Source organism: Peromyscus eremicus, unplaced genomic scaffold (genome assembly GCF_949786415.1).
Source record: "Peromyscus eremicus unplaced genomic scaffold, PerEre_H2_v1 PerEre#2#chrX_unloc_1, whole genome shotgun sequence".
Taxonomy (NCBI): Eukaryota; Metazoa; Chordata; class Mammalia; order Rodentia; family Cricetidae; genus Peromyscus; species Peromyscus eremicus.
In genome coordinates this window covers 755,720-779,257 of record NW_026734288.1, presented here as the reverse complement: position 1 = coordinate 779,257, position 23,538 = coordinate 755,720, and the positions used below count along the sequence as shown (strand labels likewise).

At 36.2% G+C, this 23,538-nt stretch overlaps 1 long non-coding RNA gene across 1 annotated transcript in view; it reads left to right on the top strand.

The window, feature by feature from the left end:
- The window catches only part of LOC131900993 (uncharacterized), a 139,840-nt gene extending 121,800 nt beyond the window's left edge, over nt 1-18,040 (top strand). The window contains exons 2-3 of the long non-coding RNA XR_009376300.1: nt 16,526-16,605; nt 17,253-18,040. This is a non-coding gene — a long non-coding RNA (uncharacterized LOC131900993). The remainder of the gene's footprint in view (nt 1-16,525; nt 16,606-17,252) is intronic.
- The last annotated feature ends 5,498 nt before the right edge of the window (nt 18,041-23,538 follow it).

The following is a 23,538-nucleotide window of genomic DNA, read 5'->3' as shown; positions in this document are numbered from 1 at the left end:
ACTCACTTAGTAACCCAGGCTGGCCTCGACCTCACAGAGATCCACCTGGCTCTGCCTCCCGAGTGCTGGGATTAAAGGCGTGCGCCACCACCACCCGGCTCATCCTCAGATCTTTATCAGACATTCTGGTGTTGACTCCCCTCACTCACGGTCCACTTATATGTGGATAAGAGCCATCAAGACAATGATAAAAAAGCTACAATCTGTAAAATCACAAGGGGGATGAATCAGTATAACTTCTTAGGAAGGGAAATAGAATAAACAAGTATGGATAGATGGGACACTGGAATGGGAGGAAGTAGTGTGCCAGGTGAGTAAAGATGGGGTTCTAGACAGGAATACATGGAGAGACTGAAAAAAATTAATGGGTATTTGAGGGGTAGAATTGAAACTAAATTCAGGAGCAACTTCCAGAAATATATATATAATATCTAAAAAAATATTGCCTAATAATGGGGGATTTAGAATCCCAAATGTCTCTCTCTTATGATCTAACACTGATTTCAGTATGAAAATTGTGTTCAATACAATTGAATGTTACCCAAGTGGACCAAAGTATATACCCAAAGAAGCCAGGCTATTGCCAGTTCTATACCTTCCTCTCCATGAAATGAATGCAAGATTTAATAGCTGAATACAATAATTATACAAATCATTGAAAATGGAGACATAGGCCTAGTGCCTACAGAGAGATTTAAACCCCTATTTTCTTTGGTACAAGAATGATCTCTGCATTTTAAATAGAAACATGTATGCCAAATCAGCCAAAAAATATCTTCAATGGTTTTCTGCAAGCAAGATAAGGTAGGACAAAAGTGGAACAAAACTTGAAGGAGCAAACAACTTATAATTGATTTGACTTAAGGTCATTTCTCCAGAAGGATACCTTTTCTGATGTTTCTTAGGTTACCACAAACCTGATGCTAGAGTGCCAAAGGAATTATAATAAATCAAAATACTACTTGTCTAAAGAAAGAAAAATGTAATGATAAAATAACTCCTCTTAATATTCTGCAATACTCATAAGTCAGTGTGTTGTTCACATGATGTCATTGAAGGTTTCTCCTAAAGAATATAAATAGTGTATAGACACACAGCCAGACATTCCACAGTGAGTTAGAGATCTTGAACACTCAGCTCTAAATAAGATTTTTCTATCAAATACCACCTCTCCATAACTCACACAACCCTGCAGAAAATAAGGTGGTAATAGCACAAGAACCACAGGGATGTAAGATACCAAGAAAACAAGGCCCTCTAAATTAACATGGGAGATTTTCATATGAACTCAGAGAGAATGAAGCAACAAGCACAGGGACTGCACAGGTTTGTACAAGTTTTCTCTGTATAAACTGTTGCTTCCAGTTTAATGGTTTTCTGGGATTCCTGATTATTATGCCTATCTTTTGACTCTTTTTGTTGTGTTGTTTTGTCTTGTAAAACTTCAATATGATAAGTTTTGTTTTATCTTATTACAATTTATTTTGTTACATTTAAAGATAATCAAAGATTGAGTTAAAATGAAAGCATTATTTTAAATGTGCACAAATGAACTGTCACTTAACCAGCTGAGACATAACATAAAGTTTCTCCAATAGAATGACATTCAACATATTAAACACTCCAGATTTGACCTCATGTTCATGAGTATTTGAAGAAATATAAAATGAACCTCCTATGTTTTTGGTGTGTGTTCTTTAATTTGGTTATATGTTGGTGGTTTTTGTTTCTTTCTGTGTCTGTTTGTATAAGATTGATTTTGTTTAATTGGTTTGGGGGCCATTTTCATTGTATTGGGTTTCTTTTTTTTTTTTTTTTAGAAAGCACTTAAAACCCAGTTGGTAAATAAAAGGAGAGGATGTAGAAGAAACTGAGAAAGAGAAAGTACATGATTGAAATAGAGTTAAAATTGTTTTAAAAATTATACTAAAGAGAATAATAACCTTAACTCAAAGAGTAGAGAAAGGAAATAAAATCAGCTGTAAATACTAAAACACAGAGTACAAATAACAAATTAAAAACAAATCTAACAAAATAAAGAATAAAATACATTAAAAAGTTTATACTGCACATACATTTCTAGAATAGCTTGAAATAATGACAGCATCAATTCTCCAATTGAATAATACATGGTGGCCGGGCGGTGGTGGCGCACGCCTTTAGTCCCAGCACTCGGGAGGCAGAGCCAGGCGGATCTCTGTGAGTTCGAGGCCAGCCTGGGCTACCAAGTGAGTCCCAGGAAAGGCGCAAAGCTACACAGAGAAACCCTGTCTCGAAAAACCAAAAAAAAAAAAAAAAAATGAATAATACATGGTGGATGGTTGGATTGAAAAATGAAACCAATCTTTCTACTGCTTCCAAAAAACTCAGCTTTAAAGATAGGGGACTGCCATAAAAGGAAAGGATGAAATATTTATTCTAATAAATGGGGAACAAGAAGATGTTTTTACCCTACTATCTGACAAAATGGACTTTAGGGGAAAATTGATAAGAAAAATGTAAAAGAGAAATTAACATCTCAATTAATTCAGTAATCAAGAAAGATGACATTACAACCACAAATGTATGTATATTAAATTGAGGTATAACCTATTTCATAAAATACCTAATACTTAATACACTGAGATTAACAAAAAATATAATAATACATGATTTCAGCACAGCACCCTGTTATATACACAGGTGATCAGGACAAAAAAATAAGTAGATAAATATAAGAATTAAATGAAATCATACATCAAGTAGGCAGAAGGGTTACCTATAGAATGTCCTATATAAATATCAAAGACTATGAATTCTATTGCTCAAGCCATAGTAGGTCCTCTAAAATAGACATCATAACGGAACACAAGACAAATATCAGTCAATTAGGAAAACACGAAATTACTCCATTTATAACTCTGGACTGAAAGTAATTAAACTTAACATTCCCTATTTCTTTAGGATCAAAGCACAACACTAATATAGTTTTGAACCCTGATCAATTTCAAACCACTAATTACTGATACTTGCTTGTAGAATTGGATAATGTGATCCCGGATATATTGGGAAAATTCATGTAATCATGAAGAACTCAGGAATGTTCTAAATAGAAAAAAAAATTCCTTGGTCTATATTTCCTAATTTCAAGATTTATTTTAATACAGCAATCATAGCAATTTAATACTATTTCCAATGCTCAAAAACACAGATGGGTATAGATATGAAGAGGGGTATAGAATAGGCCCTCACATCCATTTCCCAATTTATATTGAATTTCTATATTTCCAATCAACACATTTCACATGTGAATAAGATAAGGTCTTCTAACACATACGTTAAAGACATTATTCCACCTGAAATTTTCAGGAATGTTTTTTACCAAATAGCTTGCCTTGGGCCACTGTAGGACTGAAATTTCCTTCATGTGGACTCCAGGCCCTTGTCAATGCTTCATTTGAACTTACCAGGTTCTTTGAATCCTGCTTGCTCTACAGCCTCATTCCAGGATTTTTTGCTTTGGTCAAGGTTGGTACATAGCACTTGTGATGATACAAAATATCCTGTGCATTGGCAGAAACATGACACAGTCTTTATATGATCCATATAGTTGGAATCCTAACTCAAGATTAAACTCAGAGAAAGAGGAAAATAATGGAAGATCTATATTTGACTTTCTGACTGTAAATGCCCTGTAAGATGCTTTAAAATATCGAGATTTTTTTCAGATTTCTCTCTCTGTACATTTAGTGCCATTTGAATTACAACAAAGCAAAACTACAAGCATGGAATATCATGTGAAGATGGGTATCCATGTATTATATTCTACAGAGTGTATGCAGCAATGTATAATACAAGATTGTAAAAATTATATCATTGTGTAGGAGGATGGATATAAAGACAAGAATGAGTGACATAAATGGGTGTTATATACCAAAATTCAACCATTTGAAAAAAGACATGTAGGACTTATTAACAAAAAAAGTGTATGTCTCCTAATAACACTTGATAGAAATCTCCAATTTAAACTACTAATCATGTAAAAAAAATACATAAACTCACCTGTAGAGACCAGGTTGGTGTAGTTCTTCAACTTGTCATTGCCAGGCAAAGGCCTCTCAGCAGAGTCCAGACAACCCAATTCCTTTGGGGTGAAGTTAATGGCCATATCCTTGAAAGCCAACAGGTTGAGAAAAACATACTGTTATAACTTATGTCCATAAATGTAAATGTTTTGATGGCAGAGTGAAAAATTGGTTAAATATAAACCATTCTCTTGTCAGTAATTAATGTATATTATTTGAATATGTTGGTTGTGAGAAGGAGGATGGTGTGAAATAAGTGCTGGTGACATGATGGGTAGAGAGGTATGGAATCAGCATTACAGGGGAAATCCAGATTGAAACGTGTTGTGTGGTTTTGGCTTTTTGATTCTTAGGCAACACCAGCATGCAGCTCAGCCAAGGCAATTTTCTTCCCAATAACTCTGGCAGAGAAAGACAGATGAACATACACCAGATATAGAATTGTGATGTGACCTTAACTATTGTCTAAAAAGGAATATTGGAGAACAGTAGATTTCACAACAAGAATAGGAACTTGATCTAATGCATTCCAGAATTTCTATATGTACATTTCTCTAGTGATATCATGGCAAGAAAGGGATCCCTCTCTTCCTCTCCATTTCCAAGTTGAGCTATACCAAAGCTATAGTGGAGATTCAAAATCAAATAAACTGGACTCATAGGGTCTCACAGAGACTAAAACAACAAATGGAGAACATGCATAGGACTGAACTTGGTCCTCTACATATATGTAAAAGCATTGTAGGTTGTTCTTGTTGGACTCCTAAGAGAGGGAGCAGGGGCTGTCTCTGAGTCTGTTTCCTGTTTTTCAAACACATTTCTAATATTGAATTGCCTTGGTCAGCTTTAATAGGAGAGAAGGTGCCTAGTCTTACAGAACCTTGATGTGACATGTTTGGCTAAAATACATGGGATACCTCCACTTTTCTGAACAGAAAGGAGAAGGATTGGATGGTGATAGGCAGAAGGATGGTTGGAGGAAGGGACTGGAAGGAGAGGAGCAAGGGAGGGGAATCACTACTCAGGCTGCAGTTATCAATTAATTATTTAAAATAGGAAAAGAAATAGTTGGGATTGCTGATATTCTGAGGCAGAGCATAGTACGGAACACACACAGGACATAAGCACACAAGATCATCAGAACAGATGCAGAAGTTGAAGTGGGGAAAGTAAGCCTGTAGCTAATTATTTCTAAAACCAGATATTCCTATGAATGTATCAGTGAGCTGGTGCAGAGGAATGAAAGGGTGTAAGTCATTACCCACAGTCATGTCCAGAATTGAGTGATCATCTAACATTACGGAACTCTTTGGGAGACTGCAAACTGGTTTTATAATAAAAAAAAAATCTGGATTTTCAGATGTGAACTGCTGTTTTCAACTGCTTCTTGCCCAGAAGCAGTTTGGAACATGATACTTCACAGAAAGATAAAGATATTGAAACCAAACCTTTCATTAAAAAAAATGTAGTGATAGCATAATATATTTTTTAGCTTTATACTTTTTACATGTCTAATTGAGAATGGGAGAGTAAGAGGGTTCAGAAACTATGTGGAAAGATAATGACTCTAGGCATGTAAAGCTAGCAGGATAGAAATATTCTTGAGTACATTTGTGTATTTGTATTAAACACAGTTTGTGTGGACTTGACCTACATGGGTAAAACGACCTCTTTTTGACCCCACAATCTATCCAATGAAAGGGCCAGTAAAAGGCTTGGCTTTCTTCTTTTCGAGTGTGTGGTGTTCCCTCTGAACGGTGCCCAGAGGCTCATTCATTTGAATGTTTTTCTCTCAGTAGGTGGATCTCTTTAGAAAAGAATTAGAAGTTATGTCTTTATAAAAGATGTTTCTCATCTTGGATGGGTTTTGATCTATCAAAGGATCATTTCAGGAATGAGTAAGCAATGCAACTGTAAAGGCATAGAACTTAGCCCTGCACCAGCATCTCTGCTTTTAACAGCTAGAGCGCATATACAGAATGTTGGACATTTCCTCCTGTGTCAAAAGGGAGTAAAGATGATACCTGAAGAGAAACTCCAGTTTCTACATGAATCCTGATTAAATTTGCATATTCCTCTGTAAATTTCTTCAAAGCTGTTCCAACTCCTAAAGAGAAAACTGTGGACTCTAAGTGATGAAGGCAATTGTGACACTGTTCAGCCAGGGCAAGAAAAATCAGCATCAGTCCCGATGGGAGAAATTGGTACCAGGTGTCAACACAACAGGAGGGCATTGTGGCTTTCCTTGGAGGTTATTAGCTAACAAAAATAAATGATGCAATAGACTCTTTAAATCTAGTCAAAAAAACAGAAGAGTAAAAAGAACAAAACACTTCTGTTGGGATAATTTCACACCACATCATGACTAATGAATTCTATTTGGAAGTTTGTATCATATTTAAATATTTCATCTTAGTATCCAAGACAGTATGTCTTTCATAGAAATTTTACTTTAAACATTATGATTGGGTTGCAGACATACCATACTGTTTCTTTCTTGTACAATATTAGAGGGACCAGCCTTAATATTACACATCCCAGGGACTCAGGAGAGAGAACTACTAAGGGCGAGGCCTATATTCAGGAAATAGAATCTCAGCACACCAAGCTCTATAGTCCACTTGCTTTAATTCCTCTAGCATAACATCATTTATACACAGCTTCAGTTCTGTTCTTGTGCCTAGCTCCTTTCTTGCCTGATTTCTCTCTGTTTATCTACTGCTACCTCTTAAGTTCTATCTTAATTCTGTCATCACAATTCTGTCTCATCTACATCCTTTTCACCTTGTTCTTACCCAGCTAGGGATTTCGCATCTGACTCTTCCTCGTCTTCCATCTCATTCCTCTAGTACTCTCTTCTTGCCCTTCAATGTACTTCTTCCCCATCTCAGTTTGTCCCTCTCAAGTTCTTACCTATCTAGTTCTTCCATTCTCTTTTCTCTTCTCCATCCTCCATTCTCCACGTTCTACCTAAGTCTCCCTGGAATCTAGTTATATAAAGCCCCTGGTTGAGCAAGGTCACCAGGCTTGAATTCTACAGGGTCATAAAGGCAGACAAGAATTTCCCTCAGGCAGTGACCACCAAGCTTTCTTTTACAATCCAAAATTTGAGTAGTCAAAGAGGAGGTCAACTGAGTGCTAATGACTAGTTAGCATATCACTGTTAGTCCTTGAAAGTGGGTAAGGGAGATATCTGATTCCAGAAAAAGCCTTTCCTGAGGCTGTTCTCCAAATACCTGCAATGTATATGTCCAGAGAGTGATCAGTCCACACTGTTAGCCCTTTTTAGGAAAAAGTCAATTGGGAAAACTATGAAGGCACACATGATTTTCATAACAGAAGACAGCTGATATATAACAAGCCAAATAAAATCAAAGGCTCCTTGGAATTTGGCTTCCTCTGTAGGAAATCCTTGATCCCTCCAGGTAGTGACTTTGCCATAACCAGCTGAGTTCTTATGATATATTCCTGCAGCCTGCAGCATTTCTTTGTCCCTTTTCTTTGACTTTTAAATAATGGGCAATTGGTCCCTGGGAGGAAGGATCATGGAACTGGGTCCTTCCTCAATTTTAGAGATGGCTCAGTCACATTCTAAGTAGGAAGTGAGTATCCATGTTTGTGTGTAACATCAAAAAATTCTACATTATGCATTAATTGAGAGAATTAATGCAGAAAAACTAAAGTAGTGGGAGAACTGTTAGAAGTGGAGACACACACATAGGTGACATGCATTCATAAGAGTTTACTTCCACAAGCACTTCAGAAAAAGAAAAAGAAAGCCTTGTCAAAACTAAGGGGGTAAATTAAACATTAGGGTCTACTGCAAATGAAGCATTTCTGTAACAACAGTCAACATATCTTATCTACATTTATATATTTACCTGAGAATATGCCATCTCTCTTTTTCATTCCATGTGAATCCTCTCAGGAAATTTTAGTTTAAAATTTCACCTTCCTGGTAATGTTTCAGATTTCAAACACCAACAACACTCTCTGCTTACTACTACACACAGGGACTGGAAGGCAAGGATCAAAATCCTCATCCCCTGTTCTATAGCTCAGCTGAGATACAGAGCGCTACTGGCTCTCAGAGGGAGACCAAACTGAAGGTTCTCCTTTCATGCATTCAGACCAGCATCATAAAGGACGGTAGTATAGAGATGGGAATGTGATTGAATTAACCTGCTACACTCAGTAGAGTCAGCTAGGCATGTCAAATGGAGGCTCAGCACAGGTGTTATTCAGGCGCCTTAAGGACCCTTAAGAACCTCCACATTCTCTTTCTCATTAATGCCTGATTAAAACAACATTGATGCTTACATTGAAAATGTCAGATAAAATCTGTGGAGTAGATGCAAATGAAAATGTTTCAACTGTCAGAATAACCTAGGTATTTGGGGCCAAGAATCATGAGGGCAATCCACGCTTCTCTAAATGTCTTCAGTTACTTTTCTCATTGTTTCATATGTCCTGGTTTATTATAATTACTTATGTAATATAATTTATTATTTTTTTCTTTTAGATTTTGAAGACAGGGTTTTTCTGTGTAATTGTTTTTGCTGTCCTGGAACTCACTGTATAGACCAAGATGGCCACACACTCACAGAGATTGACATGTCTCTGCCTCTCCAGTGTTGGGATTAGAGTTGCCTGATGATGTCATAGGAAAAAATTCATTGAAAAGAAAAAGGAACACACAAAATACCTGGGATTAGGTGGATTCTGCCCTGTGATGGAGAAACAATATCACCAAGAATCTCTGCCTATTCATTACAAAGTAATGAACAATATTTCAAGAATAATACTTACAGGTAGATGGGGTCATTCTATCCAGTTGAATAAGGGCACAGGTTTGGATCATGTCAGCAGGGACAGTCTCTGTAAAGAAGCACTGCTAAGGCTTAAACTATTATTGGAGAAGCCTGGGGTGAATATTTTCTGAACACTGTCACTATCCACATGCAGGGCAAGAGGCATTCTCATTTTGTGGTGCCTGAAATGGGTGGTTTTACAAGTTTCCCATTGACCTGAGTGTATGGTCTCTGACATGGAAGTCACCCTGTACACAAATGAAATTCATTCAGTCTTTCACAAATCCAAACTTCCTCTGCTCCTCATATACATATTTACTAATTTGTATGTTATAATTTATGTCAAGTAATGTACTATGAATTAGACACATGTTTTAGTTTGTATTATGATCTGTGCAACTGATAATGTTAATGACACATTTCTACCATTATGTGAACACTTATCATTCCAATGCAGCATGTATTGAGCACAAAAGCATTAATATATGTATCCAGAATTTAATTAAGAGAATAATTTAAAGTTAAAATTTTCTATAATGTACACTTAGTTAAAATTGCAAATATTATGAAAAAAAATCTTCATGTAGAATGTAACACAAACACAAATATCCTACCTCACTGATGTTTATACATAGTACTGAGTATAATTCCTTATATTTTAGACATTTTGCTTTAGCTAATTTTGACACGAATTTAGCACCATTATTAAAATTAATATCTGTATGAAATCATTCTATATGAAATTTTATTCCCTATGTAGTTTATTTACCAAGAAGCTACTTGGTGAATATCAGTTTTATTTCTTGTTAAATGGTTCCAAATTTCATTTATACATATGGCTTCTTGTTTTATTTTCTCTGACATCAAGTAAGATATGAACATTGTTTAATATACTCTTGTCAAGTTGTACTAATTTAAAGAACATTTTCTATGTATAAACCCTGGGACATTAATTATCAAGTTTTTTACTAACAAATTTTCTAAAGTAATATAATTGTTGAACTGAAGGGATCATACTTGCAATATTCTTTGTGTCTGTATAGTTTCTCTCTAGTGTAAATTCTGTGATGATATTTAAGATTTGAGAAGTAGGTAAGGGATTTCTCATATTGTTTGCATTTATTTGAATAATGTTTGGTATTCCTCTTCAAATATGGTGATTTTATTGTGCCTTTGCTGTACTTGCCATAGTTGAACTATATATGTCAGAATTGCTATAGTTCCTGTTCTAGTGTACTCACTACAATTTCAGGACTCACTTAAAATTTCTTCTTTCAGATTGTTTCTATAAACCTTATCTTACTTATGTTTCTACTAGGGAAAAAAGACTGTGAACATTGTTCAGGACCACTATGAAATTTTACCTTGTTACAATGATTTCTCAACCAGAATTTAGTGAGGATCAATAAGTTCAAGAGGAAAAACAAATTTTTCAAATTTTATTATTCATTGTGAAAATAATAAATCTCTGTTGCAAACAGTCTCTGAAAAAGAATCATATAATGCATGTAAGAGCGTTCTGACACTTGGCACAGTTCCTACCAAAGGAAATCTGTACAGCAGGCTTCCAGATAAAGGAAGCTAGAATGTGTGATTTCTTAAAAATTATGTGGTTTTCATGAAGACTTTTCTGAGTCAGAAAAACATTCTGTTACTAAGAGCTCTGTGAATCTTGGCACCTTGAGGACACTGAAAAACATCTGTAAAACTTAAATTTTCACCACAAGTACAGGGTATGTTCTCTTTCTTATGCATGAAGAGCTCTTATGTTCCCATCTATTTTTTACAGGTGGTTCCATGGATATGTTCACCCCAGTTGCCTATTAAGCAAAATATTCTATCTCCTTGTCAACATGATTTACTGATTACGTAGTATTTTTGCTTACCATTGGTTATAGTAAACACTTAGCACTAAGGCAGTGTTGGAGACTTATGGCATTAATCCTCCCAACAAGAGACAGTGAGCAGATGGAGGATATCGATTTGAGTCCAGACTGATCCACATAGCACATTACAGGACAGCAGGGCTCTACAGAAAGATCCTGTTTCTAATCAAACAAACAAGATAAAATACTCCAGGGAGTAGGGAATACACAAAAACCTCAGCAATGAAAAAACTCTGGATCATTAGAGCTTCTTGTATGCCCATTGAATCCCTGATATTACCCTCAGAGAATTCACATTTCAGATTGGGAGTCTTGCTTCACAGACTGAGCTGAGCTACCTGCTCCGAACTTCTGCTTTTCTTTGATGAAGGCTATGCTACCTTGTTTCACAAATGCACACTGGATTGACATAGGGATGAAATCATGGAATCTTGTGTACTCAGTACGTTTAAATATTTTTATTTGAGATGAGTATATTAAACTGATATTTCTCATAAGAAATTTGGTGTGTAGAAACTCTGTATTTTGAGTTACTTTCAAATTGCTGAGCCATAATTAGACTAGAGTGCTTCAATCAATAAATATCCTTTTTTGCCTAATTGGAATCTTATGTGTGGGTCCCATTTTCAAGTTCCACTCTTCTACTGTGCACATCTCTCAGGTTGTATGCTTGTGATCACATTGCATGGATGTGCACATATGCTTTATAGGAAACATCCTTGATTATTTATCTTACTAAGGCAAATTAAACCCACAGCTCACCATGACGGCGAGTCTTTCTATCCAACATGCTCTGTGGGAATCCATGTCTCCCCCAACAAGGATTGAATTATAGGCTGGCCACTCCACTTGGCATTTATTTGGCTTATGGTGATTGGTACTAAACTCCTCTCTAATTTCATTCACTACATTTTCTATTCCACGTATGAATAACTTTATTTACTCTTTGCCTTTTCAATTATTCCCAGGCTTGATACACAGTAACAGTATTGCCCCTAACATTCCAGTTATTTACCTCCCCAATTCTGTATGAATATATTATAGACTATTTCCATTATTCTAATTTCAATGATACTTAGGCACCCCTTCCATATCTTAATTGTTCTTTCTCTCCATTCTGAGGACATCTTGACTTAATTTTGCCCAAGCATCTGATATAATTTTCCCTTTTTAAAATTTTTTAGCATGCCCTTTTTTGATGCACACGAGTCTTCTCTGGTAACACCTATTTTTTAATCTCTACTCTTTGCTTATATCTAGCATCTATAGCCAAGGGTTTAATAATGACATTTTCTTACATTGTTCATGTTTTGATTATCATCCTTTTAGTGACTCCCTCTTCATTTTGTTTAGGAGCCTGTGATACTTTATAATTCCTTCTAAATCCTTAGTACAGTCTCTATTCCTGTTCCATTCTCTTTCTAATCACTTCCTTTGACAACTCTTCCTTCCATATGACAGAACACATTCTCATTTCATTAAGTATACCAATATCTTTCCTAATATCAACATGTATATATAAGCTAAAGTAAAATATCCATATGGGACAGTCAATAGTTATTCAGTTTTTTTGTAAAACAGTCATGCTTTTAAACAAAATTATTTTCAATTGTGATGATTCTCCTACAACTTTCATAATTTAAATTTTCTTTAATGCTGAGTGATTCCATTGACTATATCACATTTTAAAAATAACTTTCTGTAGAGAAATTTATGAATAACAGGGATATTTTCTATGGTGATATTTTATTTGCACTGAAATGTGATTTTATTTGTATGTTAATAAATAAAGTTGCCTGGGGGCAGAGCTACTAGCAAGCCATAGCAGAAGTCTGGCAGAGGTAGCACACAGCCTTAATCCCAATCACATGACAGGCAGATCTCTGTGTGTTCAAGGATACCACTAGCATGGAGACACGTGCCTTTAATCTCAATACCAACCATAGAAGACCTGGAGGTCTGTATAGTTGGGCAGTGACAAGGAGGTCATGTGGTTGAGTTTACACCCAATGAGAAGGTAGAACAGAAAGTCTATATAAAGACTTTAACACAGGAAGTAGCTCTCTTGGAAGAGGGAAGGATAGAAGTGGCAGTAAAGGGTAAGATTTTTAGTGCTTAGCTATTAATGTGACCTCTTGGGCTTTTATCTCTGTATTGGCTCTGTTTTTCTTATTTAACAAGATGGTTACATCTACATTTGGCACCCACATGGGAAGAATTCATTAAAAATTGCCTGGCTTGGCTTGGCATGGTGGCAGGTCCGGATTCCCACCTGGGTGGCCCTGCTACCTAGCTCAGGCCTGGCGCCCTAGCTTGGGCCCAGCTCGGCTTAGGTCTTAGGTCTTAGGTCTCAGTAGCTGGAGCTACTTGCTTAAAGCTGGTGCTACAAACAACTCAGGCCTGCCAGAGCTACCAGCCAGCTGCACTCAAATGTAATTGCAACAGCTACACTGAAATGCCAATTCAGATAGTCAGAGCTTAAGGAAGCCGGAGCCCAGGCTCCACTTGACTCAAGTGGGATCACGTGGTTGGAGTTAAGCTTTTAGCCAGAGCTTGTGGCTATATTTCTCTCTCTCTCTCTCTCTCTCTCTCTCTCTCTCTCTCTCTCTCTCTCTGGATTGCCACCTTGGAAGCTAGGTAGCTGTTTTGAAATTTCCTCAGATTTCTACACAGACTTGGTAAGTCAATTAACATATCAGATATTTTAAAGGAAAAACCTATTTAAAAGAGAAATTTTTTTTCCACATTAAAAAAAATGAGTTTTATGTGTACATTGGAAGAAAATTGGGCTTTGTTTGAAATTTTAGGCAGTCTGACAATGGAACAACTATATGAGAAGACTAATGTTGATCAAATTATGCACATTATTATTTTTCTTATCCTTATTTTACTATTTAAAAAGATAGTCAATTTAAGTGCCAGGATAAAAGTTTGAGAAAGATGGCGGTGTCAGCGCCATTTTGCCTGAGCGTGTGAGCTAGTGGGAGTGGAGCGCAGCAGCCATTGTTGACATCACCTTCCACCTCCCCACACTCCAGACAGTGGGGTGACTAGGCCGTCAGCCCTCGAGCTGAGACTTGTCTCTCATTTAGTTCTTAGGAACTCCTGGCCAACATGAGTGATGTAGAGGAGAACAACTTCGAGGGCAGAGAGTCTCGCTCTCAGTCAAAATCTCCAACGGGAACTCCTGCTCTGTAAAATCAGAGAGCAGGTCAGGATCTCATAGTCCAACAAGAGTTTCCAAACATTCTGAATCCCATTCTCGATCAAGATCAAAATTCAGGTCAAGGTCAAGGAGGCATTCTCATAGACGCTACACTTGGTCCCGGTCCCACTCTCATAGAAGACGATCTCGAAGTAGATCCTATATGCCACATGCCAACAAACAAGGGAAGGCAGGTTACAAATCAGAAAATTTAAGTAAAGTGGTTCAAAGTCCTTATAATTCAGTTCAAAAATCAGAATTATATGCTATTCTGTTGGTATTAATGGATTTTTCAGAACCTTTCAATGTAGTTACTGATTCTCAGTATGCTGAAAAAATGGTATTACACATTGAGACTGCAGAATTTATCCATGACGGGTCAGAATTAACTTCACTATTTATTCAATTACAAGATACAGTCAGGAAAAGGAGTCATCCTTTATATGTAACTCATATCTGATCCCATACTTGTCTGCCAGCCCCTCTAGCACAAGATAATGATAAGATTGATAAATTATTGATAGGAAATGTCCTTGAGGCCTCAGAATTTCATAAAAAAACTATCATGTCAATTGTAAAGGTTTAAAAAAGGATTTGTCTATAACCTGGCAACAAGCCAAGGAAATTATAAGGAATGTCCTAATTATCCCTTTTACAATCAGATGCCATTAATAGCAGGATATAACCCAAAGGGTACTCAGAGGAATGAAATCTGGCAGATGGATGTGTTTCACTTTGTAGAATTTGGAAAACTGAAATATGTACACCATGTCATTGATACTTATTCAGGATTTCAATGGGCAACTGCTTTGAGTTCTGAAGAAGCTAATTCTGTAATCACTAATTTTCTAGAAGTTATGGCCATCATGGTTATACATGCACAAATTAAATCTGACAATGTTCTAGCATATGTCTCTGTTAAAATGAAAGTTTTTTGCTTATTACAATATAAATCATATTACAGGCATACCACATAATCCTACAGGCCAAACAGTTATAGAAAGATCAAACAGAACTCTAAAGGATATGCTAAATAAACAGAAGGGTTAAAAAAAAACCCAGAAATAGACTGCATAATGCTCTATTTTTTTTTTTTTTTGGTTTTTTGAGACAGGGTTTCTCTGTGTAGCTTTGCGCCTCTCCTGGAACTCACTTGGTAGCCAGGCTGGCCTCAAACTCACAGAGATTCGTCTGGCTCTGCCTCCCGAGTGCTGGGATTAAAGGCGTGCGCCACCAACGCCTGGATTGCATAACGCTCTATTAACTTAGAATTTTCTCAATGCTAATGAGAAAGGAACAAGAGCTGCGGAGAGACATTGAATAATACAAAAAATATACAGAATTAAATTGGCCTATGTACCTTAAGAATGTGCTGACCTTAGAATGGAAACAAGGATATGTGTTACATTGGGGATGAGGTTTTGCTTTTGTTTCTATAGGAGAAGATAAGTTGTGGATACCATCAAAATTGATAAAGGTTCGATTTAAACAAGAGAGACCTCTTAATTAGAAGAGGTAATAGATCATCAACCAGCATGACCATGTAATTTAAACTAACTTATAACATTAAAACATGCCTTTTCATTTAATCAGCTATAACATGCCAAAAGGGAACCTCCCCTAAGTTAGTCTTGGGTAAAGGTTCTTGTTTTTGTCTTTTAGAAGAATAAAAGCTAAGGAATATGAAGAAAATTGGACAAATGAGACAACTGAAGAAAAAGGACAAATCACCTGTCTCAAGAAAAAAAGTAAAATGGCCTATTGATATACCATCTATAAAATTTCATTAAGTCTTCTTAAATATTTGTTTCTGATCTTCTCTAAAGACATTTAACACTATTGGTCTTCTTGTAGTCCCAGTTCAATTAAAAATTAAAGCTGACTTTGGAGCTGGAGAGTGGTTCTCTCCTTCTTTAAACCAAAGCACATTGTTAAAATGAAAATGCAAACTCCTGTATCATGCCAGAAGAAAGAGCCATCATCTGATCTGTGACAGGAGAAAACAAACAAATAAAAAATAATTAAGAAACTATGCAATAACTACTAATGTCAATTTTTTATTCCAATTTGTTTCTTTAAACTTTTCTTAAAGCATGAATTTTTATATCAAAATTTATAAAATTCATATATATTTTAAACTTTTATTATGATATTAATGATCATATAGAGTACTAACTAATTCTAAAAAAAAGGCTTCAATTAGTTGCCTATACATGACTTTGTGTTCGAGTCCTTATCAGTTTTCTGTAGGAAATCATGGCCAGGCCTAACATCAAGTTTGAAGTCTCCAGGAAGAAAATGGGGCACCACCACAACAACAGTTCCATGTGGACAACAATAATACCACTGAGCTGTCAAACATAATTTACAGATCAGCTTTGGACTACAAATTGTTGAGAGCAATTTGAAATGGCTAGCTGAGATGATCCAGTTTCAAAGACTACTTGAATAAGGACTTGAGATAAGCCCTGAACTTTGGCATTATGCTCAGACTGGACAACAAAGGATATAGCTACTTTTTCTAGAATTTCACAATTGATCCAAAATTTTTCTTTTCAGAATAAAGATACCTCTGCCCAAATCCAGCAGGAAGCAATTTTAAGAATACGAGGCTTACATTCCCAAAGAGGCAGTGTGGGGTAGGTGGTTTTTTGGTCTTTTAATGGGTTTTGGGTCTGGGATAATTTTCATTGTTTAGGAGGGTTGGCTGTAAGTTGTTGTTAAGGGTTAGAAAAAGGGCTAAGCAAAGGAGATTAGATTTAAGGTTCCTGTTTAAAAAAAAGGAGACATGAAAGTGATAGAATAAAGGGTAGATTATTGAATCTACTCAGAAAAATAAAGAGAATATATAGATATAATATAGATGAAAGATAGATGATTGAATATACTTTTAAAAGACAATTACTAGTTTTAAATACTTTACATTAGATTGGATTTTTGTATATTGTATACAAATTATATATATTGAGATTGATATTGTTAGAAAATGCTATATGTATATTTCTAATCTTGTTCAAGATATTGTACGTATACTGCTCATATAACAATGTAATGCAATTTGCTGATCCTTGAATGTTATTATTACCAACTATTAGGATATAAAGAAATGAAAGTTAGTAGTTAAATATTACAATCAAACATGTAGTTTTATTAGGTATGTTTTCAAGATAAAGCAGGTATATTTTAGATAGACAGGTCATCTTCAAACCCTTCAGAGGTCCACAGAATATGGGATTTAAAATGTTTTAATAACTTAGAATTTTTTTTTCTTTTTTATTACTATGAGACATGTTGGCTCCTGGCAGTACCAATCTACTTCAGAGAAAATATGAGCATTGAAGAAACTGCATGTGGAGTTGGCTTTAACTGTGGCAAAAGTTAGCCACTGGACAACAAAGTATCCTCTAATCAACTGCTGACAAATATGACAAAATAGACAGACAGGACATGAAACAAAGGACTACCGATTCTTGCCAAGACAAATGTGTTTGAGGCTTTATCAACAGGCATCCTCTGAGGCCAGAACAATATGGTACCATCCCTGAAGTGGCCTTTGCAATCTGGAAAAAGTATAGTGCCCTTTTCTTAGAAAGCAGCTGAACAGGCAGTGTACTGGTGGCTTCTGGTGTGCAGTGGAACAAGCTGAAACAGTTAATCTTGAAAGAGTAACTGAGCTGATAGAGTCTAACTTCTCAATGGCAGGCTGTCATTTAATAAAAGAAATGAAGCCACTCACAAGCCAAAATGAATGGACAACTGAATTAAAAAAAATCAACATTTTCCAGAATTTATAATCCAGAATCATGACAGGATACTGGTGGAATTCAGGTGTTTCTGGTACATGGACTACTCTCACCAATGTGAGTTCGAACTGTAGGCCTTTTGTATATCATACTACACAAATGAGTCTGTCAGATACCCTATGCCTATAGACTGAAGATGATGCCCCAATGTTGCAGAGAAAACTCTGGTGACTGTCCAGGCAGCTGGCTGTTTCCATTAACTCACATTTTTTTTTGGAAGCTGCTTGTGTGCACTTCCTGTTTTACTAGTTAATATTCTTTACTTCTTGGGTCTGAGGGAGTTGAAGGTTAGAATATTTATAGTTAAAGATTAAGTTTTTATAGTTACACTTTTCCTTGTTAAGAATTTCAGAAAAGAAACTCACTAAAGAGGTGTAAGTGTATAAATTTGAAAGACATTATAAGATAGTTCTCTGTTATTAATACAAGACATGATAGAAAGTAAATTAGGTCCATGTTGAACTTACAAAAATAGGATAGATAATGGAATATTTTCGCTGAGTATGTCAAATGAAAATTGACTATACATTTTTGAGGTATTTATTGCCTGTATATATTGTATCTAGTTATTGTACTTATTTTATAGAGTTTTTCTTATATTAGTTATAACTTTTTTCTCTTTTTTCTTTTTATTAGGTTAATAGGGGGAAATGTGGTGATATTTTAATTGTGCTGAAATGTGATTTTATTTGTATGTTAATAAATAAAGCTGTGTGGAGATCAGAGATGAAAGCAAGCTATAAGCAGAGTCAAGAAGTGGTATCACATGCCCTTAATCCAATCACATGGCAGCCAGACTTTGGGTGTGGTCAAGGACACAGCCAAGCATGGTCACAGGAGCTTTTAATCCTAGTACCAACCACAGAGACCTGGACATCTGTATAGACAGGCAGTGATGAGGAAGTCATGCGGCTTGGCTTAGAGCCAATGAGAAGGTAGAACAGAAAGGCAACAAAAACACAAGTCAGGTAGGAAGAGATCTCTCTCTGGGGAAGCTACTGCTGGTGGTAAGCTAGTTAGTCATGGCTCTTGCTCTGATCTCTTTGGCTATTAACTCTATATTTGGCTCTGTGTTTCTTATTAGTAAGACTGTTTAGAAATCCGTCTACATCCACACACTCCTGGAAACCTGATTTTTGATAATGAAGCCAGATATGCACACTAGAAAAAAAGAGATCTTCTTCAACAAGTGGTGTTTTTCCAACTCAATGACTGATTGTAGAAGGCAAATAGATTAATACTGTTCACCTTGCACAAAACTTAACTTTCAACAGAATAAGTATCTCTACCTAAGACCAGTTGGATTGAGTATGATAAAAATAGAAAGTGGAGGAGAGTCCTGATCACATTAGAATGGGAACAGACTTTGTGAACAGGAAACTTAACAACCATGAATACATGGGGCTTCATTAAACTGAAAAGGCTTTTGTTTTTCAACATACACCATCCTTAACACAGAGAAGTGGACTACACAATGGGAAAATATGTTTACCAAATACATATCTGATAAAGGGTCAATATCAATATGTAAAGAACTAAAAAAACTAGATATCTAGACAACAAATAATCCAAGTAAAATGTGGTATGGAACTAAATGGTGTATTCTCAAAAGAAGAAACACACATGGATGAGACACATTTAAAAATGGTTCAGCGTCCTTAGTCATCAGGGAAATCCAAATAAAAATGATACTTAGATTTCTTCTGACACCCATCAGAAGGGCCAATAATCGATAAAACACTTGACAGCTCACGCTCTTAAGAATTTAGAAAAAGAGGAATTCCCATCCATGGCTGTTGGGACTACAAGTATTTACTGCTACTATGGAAATCAATGTCTTTATTAGAGCCATAGAAACAGACTAGAACATGCATCATAGGTGTTTTTTACTTTATTACTGTGTCCTATAAGAGTGAACTACCACAAAATTACTCCTGTTCCTAATTGCTCTTTGAGAGTCATACCAACTTCTGTTCTTTGTGTGATGTAATTCAATGTATGTGAGCAAAATGCATTGGGAATAAAATTCCCTAAAGTGAAAGCTCTAATGCTTTTTGAAAATTAAACTACCCCTTCTCAAATGGAATATTTGTGGGCATCTGAAATTATAAGTGAATGACCATTAAATCAAAATTAATACACAAGCTACTTTATGTACATATATCCATCTACATTAGGACCCACTTTCACACACACACACACACACACACACACACACACACACACACACACTCACTGATTCACTCACATATGAACACCATTGAAAGCAGATTTGGGGACCAATCATAGAGAACCAGAGATTATATTCAACATTTTATGCATGCAAACATTTTTCTTTACATTTTGAATGGCACAAAATACTTTGTATTTTTTAAATCATTATAAAAAATAATACGTTTCCAATAAACATAAAATAATCAGATGAAAATTAGTGCTTACCCACTGGAGGCAAACCAAATGTAGTGCTATTCCAAATCAAGCCTGCCCAAAGTACACAGGGATAAGTGTCATCAAATGAATACAACACTGTTAGTTTTAAATTGGGGAATATGAATCTATAAAGAAAAGTCAAATTTCTATATAAATATTTATAAATTGACTTTAAACCATCCAGAAAGTCAGTTATCCAATACAAAACAGTGGCACACAGACATGTGCATCTGAAAGAGTTAAGGGTAGGAAAGTCAGTACCTTTGCCTTCTGTTGTATGACAAGTGGCATCACAATGTGATAAAAAATTTTCTTCCACAACTCTTCCTGTTTCTGTCATTTAAAGTTTCTTGTCAAAGATTTTCTAATGTCCATCTCATCCTAACTCTACATAAAATGATTTATGTTCAAAATAGAAAATCTATCTTTTCTAAAAAACACAAATCATACTTTCAGTGTTAAATGTCAATATACTGTTTCACAGGGACTTGAAAGTGACATGATCACTGTCATATTACAGCACATCATCAGTGACAGTACCTTAACATATATTCTGCCAACCAACAGCCAGGGATCCTGCTGGTAACCTGAGTGATGCTGACAACTTCCTCTCCATTCCCCCATTGATATAAACTCAATAGATCCTGACAAAGTTGTCCTTGTAACAGTTATGGGTAGATTCACCACGAAAAGTTAAGTCAGAATAGAATGCTTTAAAAAAGCACGATGAAAACATTCTTTAAAACTCTCTAGGCAATAAGAAAAATGTTTCCTGATAGAATTAAAATTGTAATTGGGATCCGTGTATCCATTTGCTTGAAACATTTTAGACAGAAGTATTAAAATAGCTTTCTATACTATGAAACAAAAGAGAACTTTTCAAAGAATTCCTCAGAAAACAGAGGGAAGAATATTATTAAATGTTTTGTGTTCCTGGAACAATAGGCAATTTAAAGGAGCCATGGTTGACAGAGGTTTAAAATTCAAATGGACATAGGACATTATGGTGGGGAATAATGTTGGTCACATGATATGCAGTCAGGAAGCTGAAAATTATTGCTGGTGTTCAGCCAACATTCTTCTGTTTATGCTCTTAGGGTCTTAAGCCTTTTGGGAGCCATACCTTCCCAAGACTTTCTCCGAGACCCCAAAGGGAAGACTAAGAGAACATTAATTCTGTGTCTTTGCCCAGGAGGAGACAAAGCAAAGTCAGTCTGGAACTGGAGCCAGTGCATCCAAAGAGTCAAAGTCCAGCTTCTGGAGAGCCAATATCTCTCTGTGTACAGGAAAACGGTTGTCAGTCCTAAGGCCACTGTGTGCTCAGTCTGTAATTATCATTAGACATCATGTGTTCCCCTTGTGCAGCATTATTCAGTTGCTCCCATTGACATCATTCCATTGTGTGACAGTTTCTGCTGATTCTGTCCCATTTGAAAAGAGCCTATGAGATGCTGTCCTTTGTAATAATCTTGCTCGGCATAAAGAATAAAGTACGCAAGACCTCCTGAGGCAACAGGTTCTATTATGTTTATCTCTGATTCTCTGAACCTTTGTTCTTAGGATGCTGTCATTGAAGAATGACTTTGTCATCCAGGATCAGTGCTTGCCCCATATTTGGATGTGTCATCTTTCCCAGTCAGACCCTTGATTGCAATGCTCTTACCTTCAAGAACTAGAATGTCAGTTCTACATACCTGTCACACATTCCCCTAGGACTTGAATAATTAAACATCAAGACAGAATAATGACGTACACATTCAATCCCTGTGCCTCAAAACAAGATGGGACTTTATCTCTCATTCTATGCGAAAAATTCAAATATGATTTCCGACCTGCAGGAATTTATAACTTGAATATTATGTGAATCCTGTTCTGATGCATTCACTCAGGGAGTAGCATCCTGGATGGCTGTCCAGGGCCAAGAAGTCACAAATGCTCTGCATGGTCAGGAAGCCAGGGAGAAATGGCCTCTAGTGTGGGGAATGTCTGATTCCTATTCATTTCACCTGTAATTCACTTCCATAATACACGGAGAAAGAAAAATCTCAAACATTCAAGTCTGAGCAGGAGATATTAAAAATAATACATTTTTCAAACAGTTTATGAAAAGAGATCAAAATTATACTGATGGAGAAACAACATGTCAAATCCTCAGGAGATTCCATCCTCACCCATTGAAGAAGCAAACATTTGCAAAATAATTTCAGCAATGTAGGTGAGGATGCAGTGGGCATGAATCGCTTCTTTTCCTGGTGGTCATGGAATCTGTCTACCATGGCCACTGTGGAAATCAGTGTAAGGTTGGATCAAAAATGAGAATTCAAACTAAAGTGATCTCTCTTAACCACTTGTGGGAATGGAGCCCACATGTGTCACTTGACATACTAAGACATATCCATATCAATTGACAAGATAACTTAGGGCAGTCAAGATATGGAAACTGTACAAATAACATCATTAGAGAAATGAAAAACAAATAAAATATGTTTTTTTTCCATAAAACAATGTGGCGGTCACTGATTTGAAAGACTGAATACATTTTCTCTGTCACCCTTAATAACACATGAAAGAAACACATCCACACTGTTCAAAGAATCTCTATCACGCAATAGATTTCCTAAATTCCAACCCAACAAAGGTTCTATTTGTAGGTAAAATCTTTTTTTTTCTTTTTTTTTTTTTTGAGACAGGGTTTCTCTGTGTAGTTTTGCACCTTTCCTGGAACTCACTTGGTAGTCCAGGCTGGCTTTGAACTCACAGAGATCCACCTGGCTCTGCCTCCTGAGTGCTGGGATTAAAGACATGAGCCACAACCGCCCGGCTGTAGATAAAATCTTAAAAGAAGAGATGGCATGTTGAAATTAGATGTGATACCCAGCAACAGGAGTGAGTTTGGAGGAAACCACATTGCTGGGTGGAGACATGTTTCACTACAAGGCACTGAAGAGCAACCAGGAGATCACGTTTTAGAACTTGGTTAGATTGTGAATGTCTGCATTGATAAGAATATTTGAATGACTGAGTGGGTGTTGAGTCACAATAATTCATTAATTTTCTGGTCAATACCAGACAATCTGGCCTGATGACAGGTTCTCCAGAGGGCAGGAAACAGGTATTTTCAGGAGATTCTGCATGTGTGACTAGCATACATTTGCACACAAGCTACAGCATGAACAACATTCAAGGCTGAATGTTGTATGTGGTACTGCCCTTCTTTATCACAGACAAAAAAGTACAAGTCCCATGATTCAGCTCAAGCTCTGAATGACACAGGCACTTGATCCTCTCACCTCTCACTAATACAAAAAAACTGAGGAAACTCACTGGAATGATCTCCAG